The sequence below is a fragment of the Lipotes vexillifer genome, unplaced genomic scaffold, assembly GCF_000442215.2.
Source record: "Lipotes vexillifer unplaced genomic scaffold, Lipotes_vexillifer_v1.1 scaffold75, whole genome shotgun sequence".
Lineage (NCBI taxonomy): Eukaryota > Metazoa > Chordata > Mammalia > Artiodactyla > Lipotidae > Lipotes > Lipotes vexillifer.
In genome coordinates, this window is record NW_006771517.1 from 2314687 (window position 1) to 2323896 (window position 9210).

The following is a 9210-nucleotide window of genomic DNA, read 5'->3' on the forward strand; positions in this document are numbered from 1 at the left end:
GCTGAATGCCTCCTACTTTTCCAAATCCTCAGATAATCTTCTCAATGGACCATTTATAGACCATTTTTTTGGCTGTGCCGCATGGTCTGTGGGATCTTAGTTCCCTGACCAGGGATTGAACCCAGGCCCTTAGCACTGAAAGCATGGAGTCCTAACAACTGGACAGCCAGGGAATTTCCTAGACTCCTTCTTTCTAATTCCATAATTTTATCTGGAAAGCACACATTCTCACAAAGATTACCTCTAATCTTTATTCATTTCTCTCTCTTTTTTTCACTCTGCTTCCATAATTTTCTTTGCTCCTTTTCTTTTCTTACTGACAAGCATTCACCTCACTCATCAAGTACATATGACTTCATGTTTGCCAAAAAAGAAAAGCTCAGATTTGCAGATATCAGTAAGGGAGGCAGTTCTATTATTTTCTGTCCTTTCACAATAGTTTATCCCTATTAGCTAATAAATCAGATTTTTTTAGCCAGTCAGATTATTTTCTTGGAGAGCTTTGAATGAGAGCCATGGCAAAATAGTTGGTTATCGGTAGAAATGAGGAATTGGAGATGCTGAAGCTTATGAATGCTGGACACCCCAGAGATGGAGATGAATATAGCTCAGGTGTGGGGGAGTCCCTTTTTAGCCTGTGGAGAAATCAGGCATTTTGTCTTGCAGTACCTTACTCCAGATGGGAAAGGGTTTGTTATGAGTCTCCTCTATTGCTGAAAACCAGTGTTGATTCTGTTAAATAATGCACATAATGGATTCAGGTCATCCCTTCATTAGGCCACCTTATTCTGCTAATCAACAATCACAAGAACAAACATGCAGGGCTATGATGGAGTTCTTTACTGGAGGAGAAATAGATCTCAAAACAGTGGTTCAGTGTTAGGGGAAACTCTGTGCCACTAAGGGTTCTTTGGACGTACAAAGGAAGTCCTTTCTAGACTAAAGCTTCTGTAAGAATGGTGCCCCCATGAGTTTCCCCTCTTCTCTCTCTCCAGTCCTTCAAGACTCTCAGCTGGGTACCCTACCCGTCTAACTAGAAACAACTTCGTTCCTCAAGAATGGAGGAATTTGTGCCCTTTGGTCTTGTAAACTCAAATGGCACCTCAGGTTTCTTTTCTACAGCCCTTTCTGGAATGGGAGGAAGTGAGTTCCAGGGCTGATTTCCTCACTACTAATCCTTAGAAGTAAGCCCCTTGTCAATAGAGCATTTTCTCCTTTCTTTTAGTCCTCTTTTCCCAAGGGTTGAGTTAATTATCATGGCAAATTTGTCATCATTGGTCTTATACAAAGCCTTTCTCTTGTTTTATTTTACTAATTTATTGATTTTTACCCCCATAATCAACTCCCACCCATGTTCTGCATAGGCATCTCTTCCTGTTTTATTATGTATATTTTAGTGTGTATATCTCTTTATTTTACATGTGTGGTTTTCTGTCATATATCTCATTCTTTTTTTTTTTAATTGCTTCTTTTTTTAAAAACCAGCTCTAGTTTTTAAAGAAGTCAACTTTACTGAGGTATAATTTACATAAAATAAAACGCACCCCCCCCCATTTTAAGTGTAAAATTTGATGAGCTTTGGCCCCTGTGTTTAGAACATTTTCATCATCCTAAAAGTTCTCTCATAACGGTTTAGTAGTTAACAAAACGGAAGAGGCAAAATGTGGAGGGGAGGGAAAAATGTGTAAAGTGGGTCAACTGTATGGTGATGATGGAAACAAAACTTTTGGTGATAAGCATGGTGTAGTGTATACAGAAGTTAAAATACATGTAAAACTTATGTAATGTTATAAACCAATGTTACCTCACAAAAAAGATTTGGGGAACCAGACACAGAAAGACTAATACTGTATGATATCACTTATATGTGGAATCTGAAAAAAAATTTTTTATTTTTTAAAGTCCAACTCATAGAAACAGGGAATAGAATGGTGATTGCCAAGGGCTGGTGGCAGGGTGGTGGGTCAAATCAAGAGAAGTTGGTAAAAGGGACACATTTCAGTTATAAGATAAATAAGGCCTGAAGAGCTAATATGTAACATGGTGGCTGATGCATTGTATAATTGAAATTCGCTAAGAGAGTAGAACTTAAATGTTTGTACCAAAAAAAAAAAAAAATGGTAAAGATGTGAGGTGTTGAGATGTGAGGTGATGGATGGATGTGTTAATTAACTGGATTGTAGGAATTCTTTCATAAGGTATATGTATATGTATATCAAATCATCACTGTGTACACTCTGAATATATTGCAGTTTTATTTGTCAATTATACCTCAATAAAGCTGAAAAAGATAAGCTCTCTCATGCCCCATCCTAGTCAATGTCCATCTCCTCTCACCAGCTCCAGGCAACCACTGATACATTTTTTATAACTGTAGATTAGATTTGTCTTTTCTAGAGTTTTACACAAATGGACTTATTCAGTATACAGCAAGTCCCCTACATATGAACGAGTTCCGTTCTGAGAGTGTGTTTGTAAGTCCAATTTGTTCGCTAAGTCCAACAAAGTTAGCCTAGGTACCCAACTAACACAATTGGCTATTGTAATAGGTTTATAATACGTTTCACACAAATAGTACATAAAAAACAACCACAAAAATAAAGAAAACATTTTAAATCTTACAGTCCAGTACCTTGAAAAGTATAGTAGTGCAGTACAACAGCTGGAATACCGGGGCTGGCGTCTAGTGAAAAGGCAAGAAGAGTCACTGACTGGAGGAGGGAGAGGAGGTGGGAGATGGTAGAGTTGAAGGATCGTCAGCAATAAGAGACGGAGGGCAAGCTGCAATTTCACTCACGTCTGACACTGATGGTAAAGGTTCTGGTTCCTTGCTGGATTCAATTCTATCTACGTTCTTGAAAAAATGATCCAGCGATATCCGGGTAGTAGCTCTTTTTTTTCTTGTCACAGATGACATGGTAGCACTGGATTGCATTCTGAACAGCAGCTGCAACCTGCGTGTACCGTTCTATGTTTGGGTTCTGTGCCTCAAAAACTAACAATCCCTCCTCAAATAAAGAAAATCCCCTTGTCATTTCCTGCATATGGTGAATCTCTGGTTCCTCAGTTACTTCTCTTGCCTCTCTTGGTCCTTTCTCTGAGCCTCCAATTCCATCAGGTCTTCATTAGTAAGCCCCTCGTGTTGCACAGCAAGGAATACAACGAAGTCGTCCTCTTGCAGATCTAGCTCCAGCTTCCCGCCGAGGGTCACTAAGTTGCTGAAGACCTCTTTCAACTCCTCATCCACCTTCTCAAATCCATGAAAATCTTGAATGTGGACAAATGTTCTTCCAAACCCCATTCATAATGACAACCGTAACCTCACGCCTAACAAAGTCAATGTGTTTTTTGTTTGTTTGTTTGTTTGTTTGTTTTGCGGTACGCAGGCCTCTCACTGTTGTGGCCTCTCCCATTGTGGAGCACAGGCTCCGGACGCGCAGGGTCAGTGGCCATGGCTCACGGGCCCAGCCGCTCCGCGGCATGTGGGATCTTCCCGGACCGGGGCACGAACCCGTGTCCCCTGCATCGGCAGTCGGACTCCCAACCACTGCGCCACCAGGGAAGCCCAAAGTCAGTGTTTTTTATGGCCTTGTAGATGTTATAGTCCTTTCAAAATTGTCACAAGGTTTTTTCTGATTCGTCACTCACCTTTACTGCCTGACAAAAAGTGTGATGTAAATAATATTTCTTGAAAGTCGCTATAACTCCCTGGTCCATAATTTGGATGAGTGATGTAATATATAGTGGCAGGTGCACTACTTTGATGTTGGGATGAAAGTTGTCCATGAATGGGGGGTGGCCCAGAGAACTGTCGAGCAGCAAAAGAATGTTGAATCGGATGTCCATCTCCAAGCAATATTTCTCTACCTCCGGGATAAAGTGGTGGAAAAATCAGTCCTGGAGAACGGCCTGTGTAACCCAGGCTTTGCGGTTACTCTTCCACACAATGGGAAGAGAGCCCTTGGCTATGATTTTAAGGATTCTTGGGTCTCTGAATGATAAACTAAGAGAGGCATCAGCTTCATATTGCTGGGAGCATTGTCACCAAGCAACACAGTTAGCCTATCCTATGCTGCTTGATAGCCTGGCATCAACTTTTCCTCCTTACTGATGTAACTTTGGTCTGGCATCCTCCTCTAGTACAGTCCTATCTCATCCACATTAAAAACCTGCTCAGGTAAATAAGTACCTTCATCAATAATTTCTTGAAGTGTTTCAGGAAATTCCTGGGCAGCTACCATATCTGCACTCACTGCCTCGCCACTTATTTTACATTGTGAAAGTTTGTTCTAGCCTTGAACCTATGAAACCAGCCATGGTTGGCATTAAAAGATGCGCCCTCTGATTCTTCACCGTGTTTCTTCTTCAAGTCTTCATAAGGGCTTTTAGTTTTCTCTTGAATCAGCATTAAGCTGAGCAGGACTCGACGCTGATGCTGGTCCTGCATCCACACACTGAGCAGTTTCTCCATCTCTTCCATCACTTTTCCACGCTTCTTCGGTATTATTGTCGACGTCATCGCACAGCAGACTTCACGTGTTCCGTGCCCTTGTCCTCTTCTTTAGAATTGTGCTGATGGTTTAATGATTCATGTTATAAGAACAAGCAATGTCTACCGTCTTTTCACCCTGCTCCACTTTCTCAGTTATTTTCACTTTTGTTTCCATCGTTATCACTTGGCGCTTCTTAGCAGTACCTGCTACATCACCACTGCTCTTAAGCTTGCTTCCGGACATCCTGGGCTTGAAATAAAGATACTGTGCTCTATACAGTACTGTACAGTAAAGTACACAAAAGCACAACCACTTGTAGAGGATGCACTCATGTGACAACATACGCCAGACACATGAACTAACTTACGTGATTGGACATGCCAACACACGTTCGCATCTTTGAAAGTTTGCACCTTGAAGGTTCGTATGTAGGGGACTTACTGTATTCCCTTTTCACCTGGCTTCTTTTACTCAGTCAAATGCTTTTTAGATTCCTCCAGATCGTGTGTAGCAGCAGTTAATTCTTCTTTATTGCTGAGTAGTATTCTATTGTATGGCTATAGCGTCATTTATTGTTTACTACTTGATGAATATTTAGGTTGTTTCTACTTATGATGGATAAAGCTGCTATGAAAATTCATGTGTCTGGGGCACATGACTTGATTTATCTGGAATAAATACCTAGGAATGAATTGCTGGGTTGTATGATAAGTGTATGTTTAACTTTATAAGAAATTGTCAAACTGTGTTCCAAGTGGTGATGCCATTACAGTCAGCACTAGTTTTAAACATCCATCCGTACTTATTTGTATACACCCAATTCTCTAACTTACGACTGCTACATAACACTCTATGGAGTGTGTCCATCACGTTTTACCTTTCAACTCTCCCAGTGATGGAGTCCAGATTATCTACAAATCCCTGTCACCATGAACCTTTCTTTAACAGAAGTCCTGTGCATATTCTCTTATGGACATGTGTGTAGCCTTCTTTGGGACATGTACCCAGGGGTAGAATTTTTGGGTTAGAACAAGTGCTTACACTTAATTGGACTGAAGGTCATTAGATTCCTACCCAGAATGGCTGCCTCTATCTCAGAGGAAGATCTAGGTTTTGTGGGGCTTATACCTTTACAATTTGGGGATTCTTATTAAGAAGACCACAAAATTAAAAATTCAAAGTTAGGTCTAAAAGTTAATATTTATTTAGAAGAAACTAAGAAATTACAATAGATTATTGGGATCTCTTAAGATAATTTACTTGAAATGCTTACTTACCGATGTTTCCTGATCGCAACCTGGTTTTCCTTCCTTACCTAGAATATTTTAGAATTCCCATCACTCACATGGGTCCAAGCAAGTGAGGGGCCCTAAACCTTCACAGTTGTTTTGTCTCTGATTTACATCCCATCAGCAGCATGTGAGTATTCCTCTATCCCATGTCCCTGACATTATTTGGCATTATTCATCTTTCTAATGTTTGCCAGTCAACATCTAGCTGGCTGCCTGATTTTGCATGGGCCATGAGCTAGGATTGGTTTTTACATTTGTAAGTAGTTGAATAAAAATCAAAAGAATAATAATTTTTGACATGAAAATTATGTGAAATTCAAATTTCAGTGTCTATAAATAAAGTCTGATTGGAACAGAGCCACACCCATTTATTTACATACTGTGTATGGTTGCTTTTGTGTTATAAATGCAGAATTGAGTAGTTGTGACAGACTGTGTGCCCTATAAACTCTAAAATATTTACTACCTGGGCCTTGACAGAAAATCTCTGAAGACCCCTAGTCTAGAGCATTAATTTTTCTTAGAGATGACAATCCTATTCTGTATCAGAAGGAATAGTTTCTGATATAGTTTGTTAGTTTGTCTTTGTTTCTACCCATTTTGAAATGATAGACCCTGCCATCATTGTGCTAAAAAGCATTTGGCTCTTTTCTGATCTAACTTCTGACCTTATGGATTAGGACGCCATTTCTATATAACACTCCACTCCAAAACTTTGGCTTAAAACAGCAATCCTTTATTATAGCTCATATGTCAGCAGCTAGCTGGAGTTTGGCTGGATTACTCTACTCGAGGCTGGAGTGACAGGGGCAGCTCTATTTCTCACTGTAGATCTGTGGGTCATCTGGAATGCCTCTGCTCTCTGCTCCATGTATCTCTCACTGTCTTTGCACCATCAGTGCATAGTCTTCTCATGGTGATGGCAGAGGCACGAAAGGGCAAGTGAAAACATTCTTCACCTCTTAAAGCCTGGGCTCAGAACTGGCACATTGTCACTTCTGCCCATACTTCATTGACGACAGCAAGTCACACAGCCAGGATAAAAATGAAGGGACAGGGAGTACCTTCCTTTTAGGATGAGACCTTGACAAAAGTGTGGATTCAAGTAGGGGTGAAGGATTGGGGTCAATAATGCAAATTGCAATACATTATAAGAAATACCACAATCGTGGTAAATGGCTTTTCTTTGCTACCTACAAGGATGCTACTTGCTCTTATTAAACTTATGCTGTTAAAAGTAAGGTCTGTGATCTTCCTGCTTATCCCACTTCACAAATGTTGACATTTTAGTTTCCAGTGGTGACGGCCATGGAGCTATCAAGGTATTTCCTTCTGTTTCTGCCCTTCTTTCAGTGTCCTTAAAATGAACCACTAACATATGGGACATCCTAAGATGTCCTATTGCTGGAAAGACCCCAAGGAACATAGAAGTACCATTTTTCTCTCTCTCTCTTCTCATTACCAGAAATGAATTAATAGTAAAAACAAACATATATAAATAGCTCATACAACTCAACATCAAAAAAACAAACAACCAAGTTGAAAAATGGGCAGAAAAACTGAAAAGACATTTTTTCCAAATAGGTAATGCAGATGGCCAAGAGGCATATGAAAAGATGCTAATCATCAGGGAAATGCAAATCAAAACCACAATATCACCTCACAATTGTCAGAATGGCTACCATTAAAAAGAACACAAACAACAAATGTTGGCAAGGATGTGGAGAAAAGAGAACCCTCGTACACTGTTGGTGGGAATGTAAATTGCCTTACAGCCTGCTACCCTGGAACCTGGTTCCACCAACCAGTGGGTTGGCAACAGCCCCAGGTGTCCCTGGCTCCCCAAACAAGCTGTACTCGGGCCCATCTCCACCCACCAGCAGGCTAGCGCCAGCCATGGACCCCAAGGGCCAGGCAGCCAGCCACACTAGGACTTGTTCCCACTCACTAGTGGGCGAGCACCAGCTTCAGACACTCCAGCCGTGCTGGGACCAAGCCCCACATACCAGTGGGCCAGCAACAACCCTGGTCACCCCAAACCACAGAGCCAGTCAAGCCAGGAGTTGACCCCACGCATCAGTGGGCTGGCAGCCTCCACATGAGACAAAGCATGACAGCCAACCAGGCCAGGGGCCTACCCTGCCTACCATCATGCCCACAGTAGTCAGCCCTCCTGCAGCAGAATGGCCAATGCAGCCCACATAGAAGGCACCCCTAGAGCATATACCACTGTTAACCAGAGGAAAATGTGCTGCTGAGTCTCTTACACAGGGCCACTTCTCCAAATTCAGAAAATGTAACTGACCTACCTAATACATAGAAACAAAAACAGAGAATTAAGCAAAATGAGACAGAGAACTATTTTCCAAAAGAATAAACAAGACAAAAACCTCAGAATAAGAACTTTATAGAGATAAGCAGTCTACCTGATAGAGTTCAAGGTAATGATCATAAAGATGCTCAATGAACTCAGGATAAAAATGGATGAAAACAGTTGAGAAGTCTAGGGGTGCTGAACAGAGGCCAGTGAGTCCTGTGGCTGAAGCTGGCCCAATAGTGGGCAGGTGAGCCCCCAGCAGTAATAGGTTAGGAGGGAGACTCAAAAATGGTGATGCTAGAACCAGTGTCTCTGTGGTAAAATGACTTCCCCAAATGGCTGCCACCACCATCTATGTCCCCAGGGGGAGTCCAAGTTGCCTCCTGCCCCTCTGGGAGGTTCTCCAAGTGGGTCTGACCCAGGATCCTTTCAAATTCTCTCCTCTGTGCCAGGACTTGGAGTCTGTGAGATTTTGTCTGTGCCCTTTAAAAGCGTAGTATTTGTTTCTTACAGCTATCCAGTTCTCCCATATGCAAGCCCCATTGGCTTTCAAAACTAGATGTTCTAGGGGCTCATCTTGCCAGTGCAGGAACCCCAGGCTGAGGAGCCTGATATAAGGCTTGGACCCTTCACTCCTTGGGAATACCTCTGCAATTGTGATTATACTCCCATTTTTGTGGGTCATCTACCTGGGATCAGGCATCTTGACTATACTGTATCCCTGCCCTTCCACTCATCTTGCTGTGGTTCCCTTTTTTAAATCTTTAGTTGTGGAAAATCTTTTCTGCTAGTCTCCAGATCTGTCTCATAGATGGTTATTCTGTAAACAGTTGTGATTCTGATGCGCCCACTGGAAGAGATGAGCTCAGGGTCTTCCTACTCTCCCATCTTGGGCACACCTTCTCTATTAGTAATTACATTAAACGTGAATGGATTAAATTCTCAAACACACACACACAGACTGACTGAGTGGATTGAAAAAACAAGATCCAACTAAATGCTTCTATAAAAGACTCACTTTAGCTTTAAGAACACACATAGGCTGAAAGTGAAAGGACGGAAAAAGATATTTTATGCAAGTGGTAACCAAAGAGAGTAGAGGTGGCTC